Consider the following 11,691-nt stretch of genomic DNA (forward strand, 5'->3'; position numbering starts at 1 on the left):
AACCCTCACTGTTCTCTTACAGTCCCAGCGACCCTCTACAAGCTCACTTAGGTTTGGGGTCCATTCGTGGTTTGCATTCCACTTTTGGAGTATATGGTTTGTGTTGCCCCTATACCTATGTGCTCCTATTGCAATCTATTGTAACTTCACACTGCTTGCATTACTTCCTTTTGCTACTACTGCATAATTTTGGTATTGTGTACATATATCTTGTGTATATAACTTATCCTCATACTGAGGGTACTCACTGAGATACTTTTGGCATATTGACATAAAAATAAAGTACCTTTATTTGTAGTATATCTGTGTATTGTGTTTTCTTATGATATTGTGCATATGACACCAGTGGTATAGTAGGAGCTTTACATGTCTCCTAGTTCAGCCTAAGCTGCTTTGCCATAGCTACCTTCTATCAGCCTAAGCTCCTAGAAACACCTCTTCCACACTAATAAGGGATAACTGGACCTGGCACAAGGTGTAAGTACCTCTGGTACCCACTACAAGCCAGGCCAGCCTCCTACATGCAGGTTATTGACACTGATGAAGGGCAAGAGCCGAAATGTGGCTGTCTGTTTATATGTGGCAAGAAATTTTGATTAAAACTGAGCCCTGAAGTGCCCATCATTTGTTCCCGGAAGGTAGCAGGAAAAGTGTGTGTGTTATATATATATATATATATATATATGTATATATATATATATATATATATATATATATATATGTAGTAGGAAGGGATACCTTTAATCATCATATTAAAAGTGACAGTTATCCCGCCCCCCGGAAATGACGTCATTTGCGGTGGCTGGGACTTCTGGTGTCCCTGAAAGCCCTCCCCGGAAGTGACGTGTGTGCATGGGGGTGTCAAGTGGGATGTGCCCTCATGGTGTCACGTGTTAGCCCTGTGTCTGGGTCCTAGCCCCTGGGTTTTGGCCTATGAGATGTGTAAAAAGTATGACTTAGTGATGTGCACGTGGTTTCAGAGCTTGAGAGGGACAGGTCTGGACATGTCAGACATTCATGCCCAAGTGGCTGTTAGGGTACCTCTGCATAGGGCTGCAAAGTGGGCGGTCTCGTCAAACCATCACACTGTTGGCTAATCCAAAAAAGTGGGAATGGTCAAATGCTGCTTTTGTTAGAGCCAGCCTATCAATTTAGAGAGGTAAATCTAAAACAGCTGTGTGCCTATAGGGTTTCCCAGGGACACAGAGGGGTCTAAATTAGAAACTGGCCCAGTAATTAAAAGTTTGAAACACAACAGAGGATGAGGGGCATGGCAAATCTAAAACAGCTGTGTGCCTACATTCTTTCCCAGGGTCACAGAGGGGTCTAAATTAGAAACTGGCTCAGTAATTAAAAGTTTGAAACACAACAGAGGATGAGGGGCATGGCAAATCTAAAACAGATGTGTGCCTACATTCTTTCCCTGGGACACAGTGGGGTCTAAATTAGAAACTGGCCCAGTAATTAAAAGTTTGAAACACAACAGAGGATGATGGGCATGGCTAATCTAAAACAGATGTGTGCCTACAGCCTTTCCCAGGGACACAGTGGGGGCTAAATTAGAAACTGGCCCAGTAATTAAAAGTTTGAAACACAACAGAGGATGATGGGCATAGCAAATCTAAAACAGCTGTGGGCCTACATTCTTTCCCTGGGACACAGGGGGGATTAAATTAGAAAACTGACCCAGTAATTAAAGTTTGAAACACAACAGAGTATGAGGGGCATGGCTAATCTAAAACAGATGTGTGCCTACATTCTTTCCCTGGGACACAGTGGGGTCTAAATTAGAAACTGGCCCAGTAATTAAAAGTTTGAAACACAACAGAGGATGAGGGGCATGGCAAATCTAAAACAGATGTGTGCCTACATTCTTTCCCTGGGACACAGTGGGGTCTAAATTAGAAACTGGCCCAGTAATTAAAAGTTGAAACACAACAAAGGCCAAGTATTGCTAACCTATAACAGATGTCTATTTCCAGGTCCCACCAATCATAGAGCACAGGCATAATTACCACGGTGAGCATGGTATAAGAACCCCCCACCTTCACAGACCTCTTTTTTCTGAACTACATACTGACATTTGTGGCAAGCAGGGCTGTATCAGGACATCATGGCTGGAAACATGAAGGGCAGAGCTCAGACTGGTGATGCTGAACATCTTCTACTTAAGGTCTGTAACAGTGTGGTGTATGTATGTGTTTTACTAAAGTTTAACAATGACATTAGCCCCAACCTGTTTAACTATACATAAATATGTAAAATGCCTGCTTTTAAAAAATAAATAAAAACAAATACAAATTTAAAAGCTATTAGTGTATTTTTGAGATACTGTAATTACTTTATGGGTTGGTTTTGTTTAATTGGTACTTGTAGGGGCTTGTGCTATGTATTTGTAGGTATTTTTACGGGGGCACACTTATTTTGGGGATTGTGTTGGTACTGCTTGATTTGTACATGCTGGTTCTGGGGTTGTGTATCTGTAGGTATTTTTTAAAGTCTGCACTTGTTTTATGGGTCGGGGTTGTTTAATTGGTACTTGTTGGGGGTAATGTGCTATGTATAGGCATGTATTTCAGCGCGAGCGCACTTGCGATGTGGGGTGTATTGGGACTGCTTAATATGTACATGGTGGTTCTGGGGCTATGTATGGACATGTATTTTTGAGGGTATGCACTTATTTTGGGGGCTGATGGCCATGCTTAATTTGTACTTATGGGTTCTGGGGTTATGCATTTGTATGTAGTTTTGAAGGGCTGCACTTGTTTTGTGGAGTGGTGCCATGGTTTAAATTGTACTTGATGTTTCAGGGGTTGTGTATGGGCGTGTATTTTTGGGGGTCTGCACTTATTTTGGGGGCTGCGGGCCATGCTTAATTGGTACTTGTGGTGTCTTGTGCTATGTCTGGGCCGGTATTTTTGTGGGGTTGCACTTATTTTGATGGCTGTATGGTGGGCTTATTGTGTACATCATGGTTCAGGGGTTGTGTAGCTAATGGTATTAGTGGTGGGGCTGTATTTAATTTGTACAGGAATGTTATGGGGCTCTTTAGGTATTTTTTTATGTGTATTTTATTGTATGGGCCAGTATTATATGCTCCCACAACTAATGGCCGCAATAGTGAGTTTAAGTGGTGAGCTTTTGGGGGTGGCATAATTATTAATTTTAGAGCTCAGCGCCATGAGTTCCGGGGTGCAGAGCTCTAAAATTAATAACTATGCTCCAAGGAGTCATCCATAGCTCTGGGGGGCCCATGCTATGAACTTTTCGGCGCGGCTCTCAAGAGACCGCGAGGCCTCTTGAGAGCCGTGCCGAAATGTTCATAGCATGGGTCCCCCGAGCCGGCCTGAGCTCTGGGGCCCTCGTAATTAACTTAGCAAAACTGCTCTCAGAGTCCGCTAGGTCTCTGAAAGCTGCTTTGTTAAGTTAATCACGAGGGCCCCAGAGCCATACTGCGCTCTGGGGCCCGAGTTATTAACTCAGCAAAACTGCTCCCAGAGACCTCCAGGTCTCTGAAAGCAGCTTTGTTGTGTTAATAACGCTGGTCCCCAGAGCCGTCCTGTGCTCTGGGGACACGCGTTATTAACTTAGCAAAGCTGCTCCCAGAGACCTCGAGGTCTCTGAAAGCAGCTTTGTTGTGTTAATAACGCGGGTCCCCAAAGCCGTCCTGTGCTCTGGGACACGCGTTATTAACTTAACCAAAGCTGCTCCCAGAGACCTCGAGGTCTCTGAAAGCAGCTTTGTTAAGTTAAAAACGCGGGTCCCCAAAGCCGTCCTGTGCTCTGGGGACCAGCGTTATTAACTTAACCAAAGCTGCTCCCAGAGACCTCGAGGTCTCTGAAAGCAGCTTTGGTTAAGTTACTAACGCTGATCCCCGAGGCTGTAAACGCCCGGAGACAGCGTTATCATGTTAGGAGATCTCTTCTCAGAGGTCGCGCTGACAGCCTCGGAGACCTCCATTGGCAGCATTAACGCCGCGGCTCTCTGAGAGCCGCGTTGAAAGTTTAATTAGAGAGAATGCTGTGCGTGTTTCAGCGCGGCATTCTCTCTAATTAAACCTTCTGACCGGGGTGTTCCCTGGGGTCTCTGAGAGCCGATCGCTAGCCGCCAAAGTGCGGCAATAGTTTAAAAATGTTTAGTAATGGCGCGTGGGCGCCATTACTAAGCATTTTTAAATGCATTTTCTTTTTTTTTTTTTTTTAAAAGAAGAAGGATTAATGGCGCGTGGCCATGGTCTGTGGGGCCCTGACCACGCGCGATAGGGCCCTAGGGGCCCGTACATATATATATAAAATAAAAAAAATAAATGAATAGCGTTTTGGGGGCCTTGGGATTGGGGCTCCCAGGGTCCCTTAGGGCAGCATTTTTTTAAAATACAAATAAAGTTTGGGTGGCCATGAGGGCCCTGAGAACCAGGCTCAGAGACCCCAGGTCTCCATGGGGCATGCTTTTAAAAAAAATATATATATATATATATATATGGCAAGTGTGACCAGGGGTTTAGGAGACCCTGAAATCTAGAACATTTTAAAAATAGAAAATCACATAAATTAAAAAAAAATAAAAGCTGTTGAAATAAATGAAAAATAATAATGATTAAAAAATAACTATCCCTGGTAGGGAGCCTCAGACCCCTCAAGTACCCCACACCACTCACCGTAGTTCAGGATGGCATTGGATCTGATTTTGTTGCCCTGAAAAACCCAGGACCTCACACATGTTGCATCCACATCCGGCCATTTTTTTTTTTTTTTTTAAACAAAGACTGTGTGGTGTTGGAATTGGCTCAGCTTGGAGTTTAGACTGAGCTCCACCCCCACACATGGTTCACAGCCTTGTTCAGCTAAGGTGAAAACCAGGCATGGCTCCTAGGATCCGGTTTCCTGGCTATGTCTTATAGAGACAATCTTAGAGCTCGTATTATGCAAGAGCGCCACCATGTGGAATTTGTTTATTAAACCGTGTATAGTTTTTGAGAAAAGTTTTACAGTTGTCAATATGTATTTATACTTACAGAACATAGGGATTCAACAATTTGAATCTTGATATATATATATATATATATATATATATATATATATATATATATATATATATTATTTTCTTTTTTATTTATTTTTTTCCCTCAAATTTAAAAATAAATAAAAATGTTCAACACTCAGTGTGCTTTTATGAAAGGTTCTGACCTAGAAGATGAATTGTGGGGTGCTTAAAGGTAAATCTGTCTCTCTTGTACACAGGACTGTCAAGAGTCTGGGGAATCCCATGTGGAAATGGAGACCGTGCAGCAAGGTGAGTTACAGGCCATAGGTCGTTCTGAACTACGTTGTCAGGAATGTTATTTTTTTTATTTTACTGCTAATGGGAACCCATGTGTTTGCATAGGTTATGATGCCGAACTCAGGTGTGCGATTGCCTCTCTCCAACAAATCCTTCATGTTCAAGATGGGTCAAACACCTTGTCACAGGATAACGTTTCTGCAGGTAAATATTAGGGTTCTTTTTGTAACCCCTCTGAAAACCTAACAAGCCCTACAATCAGACCTATATTTGGTCATCTTAGAGAGTTCGTATAGTCTATGTATTATCTTGTATGTGTAACATTATTTTTTATGTTTTTTATCCCGAGGGGTCCCTATGGATGAAGCGATCCGGAATTTGGATGCAAAGCTTAAAAGCCAGCCCCGCAAAAGGAAGTCCCCTGGTTCTAAGGACGGCCCGCCTATTAAGAAGGGCCCCTCAAGCCGAAAAACCCAAGGTGATTTTTAGAAAATGTAGAGTCTGATGTATACTGTCCTTAGTGTGTCTAAACGTCTTTCACACCCGCCGGTATAGCAGCTATAACCAACCCTAATATGTATTTTGCTATCTTTACATCCTAGAATCATCACACCAGAGCTCCGGAGACGCTGGCCCTCAGCCTAAGCAGCGGATGTCGTCTTTAAAGGTCTGCACTGGGACTGCTCAAAACCCCACCGCGTCATCGGTACACGTGAACCAACCCGAACATCAAGACCCACCCTGCAACCTCTCTACAGCCACCGATCATGGTCCAGGTACAACTCTTAACGGCACCACACCATCCGTCATAAAGGGAATACCTAGTACAGCGAACACTTCTGCAACAACTATCCCGGGGATGGGGCATGGACAAACGGACATTATCGATCGTACAACACCAAACGCTCAGCGGTTTGTACCGTGTGTGGCCTCTGGAGGGTCCCCAAAATAGTGCATTAGTCCTAAAATAAATCGGCTGTCCTTAAAGAGTCGTAGGAAGAAGTTCCAGACCCCTGAGCTGCAATCTGGGACTTTAGACCTGTCTTTTAAAAATTCTGTTAAGGTACAGCCGGTTCAACCTAGGGCCCAGAGTTCTAATACCGGGGTGTCTGGCCACACCCTAACCCCTACAGGGTGTACACCGATCCCCTTTGTGTTATATGACTCGTCATTGGAAAATGATCACCCTGCAGAGGATCCTTACTCCCACTGTATAGGACTTCTTAAGGCTCTAGCTGGTACTACCCAAAGTTCTGAAGCCCCGGCATCCCCATGTGATACTTCTAAGATGATCCCCTCAGGGTTACAATCAGTAGGGTCTCAATCAGTAGCACCCAGTCACAACACTGCCTCTACATCAGCGGCCATTCGTTATGGCGATAAACATTTAACCTCCCCATGTCTGATGTCCCCCGATACACCCCCGGGGGCATACGACACCACCAGTCCTACGCCAAGTGCCTGTGCGCAGTGGTCTTCACCATCCTCATCAATATACCCCGACAGCAGTAGAGGGTGTAGCGGAACGCAAAATCAGAGTTTTGGAACACCCTCGAGCGATGATCAGGTCTCTCAAACTCCTGGGTGTTCACACTGGGACCCTGTTTTTACGTCCCGCTCTGATCCATCAACAGTGAGTGGTGGTGATAACGCCAGCCATTGTCCTATAACCGGGGTGGCTCAGGGAGTTGGCAATCATACCTCTAATGTCATAAGTACGGGCGTTGAAACCAACCTTTCAAACCGTACTAAAGTTCTAGACAGCTACATTAAAGAAATCCATCAGTCGTTCAGACAATTAAAATGCCAGCTCCGTCTAAAAACTTTAAAACTGTGTAAGAACAACGGTAATATAGGGGCATCCAGAGCTAGCATGAAGGCTTTAAAACAGCTGATGGCTCGGTGTAGAAACACAATGGCCCAAACTTGCGCTTCAACAGTTATAGCCATGGGTAACATACCATCATGACTAGGCGCGCGTACATACGGGAATGTTAGAGCTACATTTACCAGTACAATGGGCCGTAGGTCTAAATATGAAAAGAAGCCGCAGCACCTGCTTAGTAGAGCTCTAAGAGTTTTACGAGCGCTCAATAGTCAGAGGTCATGTCAACCCCCAAAACCAACACCCATAAGACCTCAAAATATAGAGTTAGGAGGTGTTGATGGTCTTTACAGGCCCTCTGAGGGTGATGGTCCGAGCCGTCTCAGCCTTAAGCAGTCTGAAGGAGACCCATCCAAAGTAGGTGTAGGGTCAGTGTCATCATTTGTAAACAACACAAATATTGTTCAGATCGGCGGGGGACAGTTACCAAAAACCAGATGGGCCCATAAGAAGCCAAAGTGGCTTGGTAGCTCTAGAAAACGCAAGGTTGTAATAAAAAAGTTAAAGAAAACCAGACTTTGCGTTACCAGAAGGTCTAAAAACACATCTACATCTAACCATACCCCTGTGAGCTCTCCAACAACCAGTAATTCTCAAACTGAGGCTTCAGAACCAGTATTTATGGAAAGTGTGAGACGGTATAGTCGAGTTGTAGAGCGGTTTAACGCTACAGAGCACTACGAGGAGTTTAGGTTTGTTAACCTAGATCGCCTACACTCCTCAGATCATGGCATTATAGCTATACATCAGGCTGTGCAAGCGCTAATCGAACGATTGTTACACGATGTGGGTCCTAATGATTTCTTTTCTTTTTCAGGGACAGGGTCTCAATAGTCCCCTGTTCACCAGACGGTCATCTCGGGATGTGTTTGACGCTGTAACGTTTTTAGAAAACCTATCTAAACTTTTACAGAGCAAGGCTGAATTATTGGCGTACGGGTCCTTTAGAATCATCGCCCTCGTTGTTAGGGGTCGCGAGGGTGGTGCTTCCAGAGCCTTAAAGAGCGTTATGTACAGTAAAATCATTGGCAAGAAATCTCGGTGGTTGCTCGATTTTAATACCGGAGCTACCAACATGTGTCTGGCCACAAGCATTGCGGGCTTATTGATGGACCGCTCTACCCCTGACGCCGTCATTATGTCGATGGCTGTAGCGGCACATGAGGCACTTCAGATACCGTCTGACAAAATGGTAGGTTTTGGGGATCTGGGCCTTTTTGAGAATCACTTTGCCGTGACGGTTAAAGTTCTATACCATGCTGGTTCTTGGAAGTACTTCACTACCAATGAAGGTGTGAAAAACAAGACCGTGTATGTGCTGCATCATGAAAACCACTTTTACGGTGTCTTGAACCTGAAGGGTTTTCTAGGGGCCAAGTATGTGTGCGAGCATTGCGATCATATATACAACAATCGGACCAAACACCAGTGTGAATTTCACTGTAAAATGTGTCAGAGGGACGGTTGTGTCAATGACAATGCTCAGAAAGTGAACTGCACCAAGTGTAAGATGTTTTGTCGGTCGCAAGACTGCTTAATCACGCACATCGGCCTAGCCCAATGTGTTCTTAAAGCCGACTGTGGGACATGCGGTCGCTATAAACCTGTCGACCACAAATGTAAAGGCATGGAATGCCCTAGGTGTACCGAGGCTTTTATAGCCGGAACAACACATGAGTGTTACATGCTCAGAAGTCACTACCAGAAAAAAACAGAAGACTATATCGTATTTGATATAGAGTGTACGCAAGAGACTGGTGTGCACCAGCCAAACTATATTTACGCCCACCATCTAACAGGTGATGAGAGCTGGGAGTTTGAAGGACGGTCATGCGTGAATGATTTCCTCATCACGTTCATGCAACCTCGATACCAGGATTATACATTTCTGGCTCACAACTCCAAAGCATATGACTCATTCTGCATTATCCGTGACCTGATACATGAAAAGCTTCCCATTAGTCTCATAACCCAAGGTTCCAAACTAATGCTGCTTAAGGTTGCACCTTTTGACATTAGGTTCATAGACACCTTGAATTTTCTGCCCATGAAGTTGAGCAAACTGCCAAAAGCCTTTGGGTTTGAAGGCTGTAAAGGTTATTTCCCTCACTTTTTTAACACCTGGGCTAATCAGAATTACAGCGGCCCTATGCCTCCGCCCGACAGTTATGGTTGCAAGTACATGATGCCCTCTGAAAAAGAGAGTTTTCTACAGTGGTACGATGAAAACCATGAAAAATGGTTTCATTTTCAAACTGAATTGAAAGCATACTGTCAGGCGGATGTTATGATATTGCGAAAAGCATGCAACCTTTTCAGAGATATTGTGGTGGCGATGACAAAGCGGGTCCTGTTTGTTGAAACCGAATCACTCAAGAGTAAAGAAAAAATAACTGTATACCTGGACCCATTTCAAAACATTACTCTGGCTTCAATGTGCATGTCTATTTATAAACACATGTTTTTATTGCCTGGAACTATCGCCTTAGTACCACCTGACCTCCATAAAGGCAAGCAGAAACGTTACTCCACCCCCTCTATTCAGTGGCTCATGTACGTCTCTGCGAATGAGAGCATCTTCATTCAGCACGCTTTGCAGGGCGGCAAATACCGGCTGGGTCGCTACTATCTAGACGGGTATGCATTAATTAACGGTGTACCAACGGCCTTTGAGTTCAACGGGTGTTTTTACCATGGATGCCCTCAGTGTTACAAGCCCCATGAGTTTAATAGACTGCAGGGAACCACGTTTGAACATCTGCACCGCAGGACTATGGCGAAGGCGCAGTATATTGAGAGTTGTGAGTTTGTTTTGAGAACTCTCTGGGAACATGATTGGGTAACTGAGCTATTGAAAGATGGTGAACTGAGCACTTTTATTAAGAGCCAGCAGTTACCTTCACCGCTGGAACCCCGTGACGCCTTATTCGGTGGTCGTACAAACGCCATTCAATTGTACCGTGTAGCTGGCCCTGGTGAGAAAATACATTACTACGACTTCACAAGTCTGTATCCGTTTGTGAACAAGGTGAAGTTGTACCCTATGGGCCATCCTACAATCATATACCGGAACTTTAAACCTCTCAAAGAGTACTTTGGAATCATTAAGTGTCAGATTCACCCACCACGGAAACTTTACTTTCCGGTGCTCCCTTATAGAGTCGAGGGTAAGCTAATGTTCCCCCTATGTCGTACCTGCGCTGAAAGTAAACAGCTTAGCGAATGTCTGCATAGTGATGAGCAGAGGGTGCTGGAAGGGACATGGTGTACCATCGAGGTGCAGACGGCCCTAGAGAAAGGGTATCGCCTAGGTAAAATCCTGGAAGTCTGGCACTTTCCAAACACAACAACCCAGCTCTTTTCTGAGTACATCAACTTGTTTCTCAGAGACAAGCAGGAGGCCTCGGGGTATCCAGAATGGTGTGTCGATGAGCCCTCAAAGAAAAAGTATATTGCTGATTACAAAGCTCGTGAGGGTATTAAACTGAGACCTGCGTTCATTAAGCTAGCTAAGCTCTGTCTCAATTCCTTGTGGGGAAAGTTCGCACAGCGTACCAATTTGTCAAACACATCCATCGTCACAGATCCAGATGAGCTTTTTAAGTATATAATCACACCGGTTTATGACATATCCAATTGTGAATTTATTGACGACGAGACGGCCGTTCTATGCTGGAAATACGCCAAAGAGTACCCCACAACGTACCCCACAACGTGTAACAATATCAACATCTTTATAGCCTGCTTCACAACCGCTCACGCCAGGCTAGAGCTTTACAGGTTGCTGGACAAGCTTCAGGAACGGTGTTTGTACCATGACACTGACTCGGTTATCTTTGTGAGTAAAGAGGGTGATGAAGATCCTCCGCTGGGTGATTATCTAGGGGATTTGACCAGCGAGCTCAAAAAGGGGGAGTATATACAGGAATTTACCTCATCAGGCCCTAAGACGTACAGTTATAAGACCTCAAACAACAAGGTTTGCATGAAAGTCAAAGGTATCACTTTAAACGTCAACAATACGATTAAAATAAACTTTGACAGTCTGAAGGGTCTGGTGCACGAATACTCCGCCTCGAGCGATCACAAAAATAGCAAAGCCATTGTTGTAAACCACCCGAGCATTGTCAGGTCCAAGAAAAAATGGGAAATTACAACCCAACCTATGTATAAAACCTTAAGAGTAGTGTTTGACAAACGGGTCCTCACATCGGACTACAAAACACTGCCTTACGGTTACTAAAAGACATTAGAGGCTCGAACTCCACCCAGATATGGACACTAGACTACAACACCCGTTCTCCTGCGTTTTAGCAGGTCCCTCCAATAGCGGTAAAAGTTTTTTTATAAAGAAACTGCTAGAAAATGCTCCCGGTGTTTTATCTCAGACCCCTAACAACATTGTGTGGCTTTATTCATGCTGGCAGGATCTTTACACGGAGCTCACCCTAAAGTTCCCCCACATTCGGTTTATAGAGGGTATCCCCGATAATCTCAACGATGATGATTTGCTACCAAAACAACTT

General features: G+C 44.4%; 1 long non-coding RNA gene across 1 annotated transcript; it reads left to right on the forward strand.

Moving 5' to 3' along the window:
* Positions 1-5,214: 5,214 nt before the first annotated feature.
* LOC138295643 (uncharacterized) lies at positions 5,215-5,721 on the forward strand. Its single transcript, XR_011203649.1, has 3 exons — positions 5,215-5,292; positions 5,386-5,484; positions 5,630-5,721. It is a non-coding gene; the product is annotated as an uncharacterized lncRNA (long non-coding RNA).
* Positions 5,722-11,691: the final 5,970 nt, after the last annotated feature.

This window comes from Pleurodeles waltl, chromosome 1_2 (genome assembly GCF_031143425.1).
Source record: "Pleurodeles waltl isolate 20211129_DDA chromosome 1_2, aPleWal1.hap1.20221129, whole genome shotgun sequence".
In the NCBI taxonomy this organism is placed as follows: domain Eukaryota; kingdom Metazoa; phylum Chordata; class Amphibia; order Caudata; family Salamandridae; genus Pleurodeles; species Pleurodeles waltl.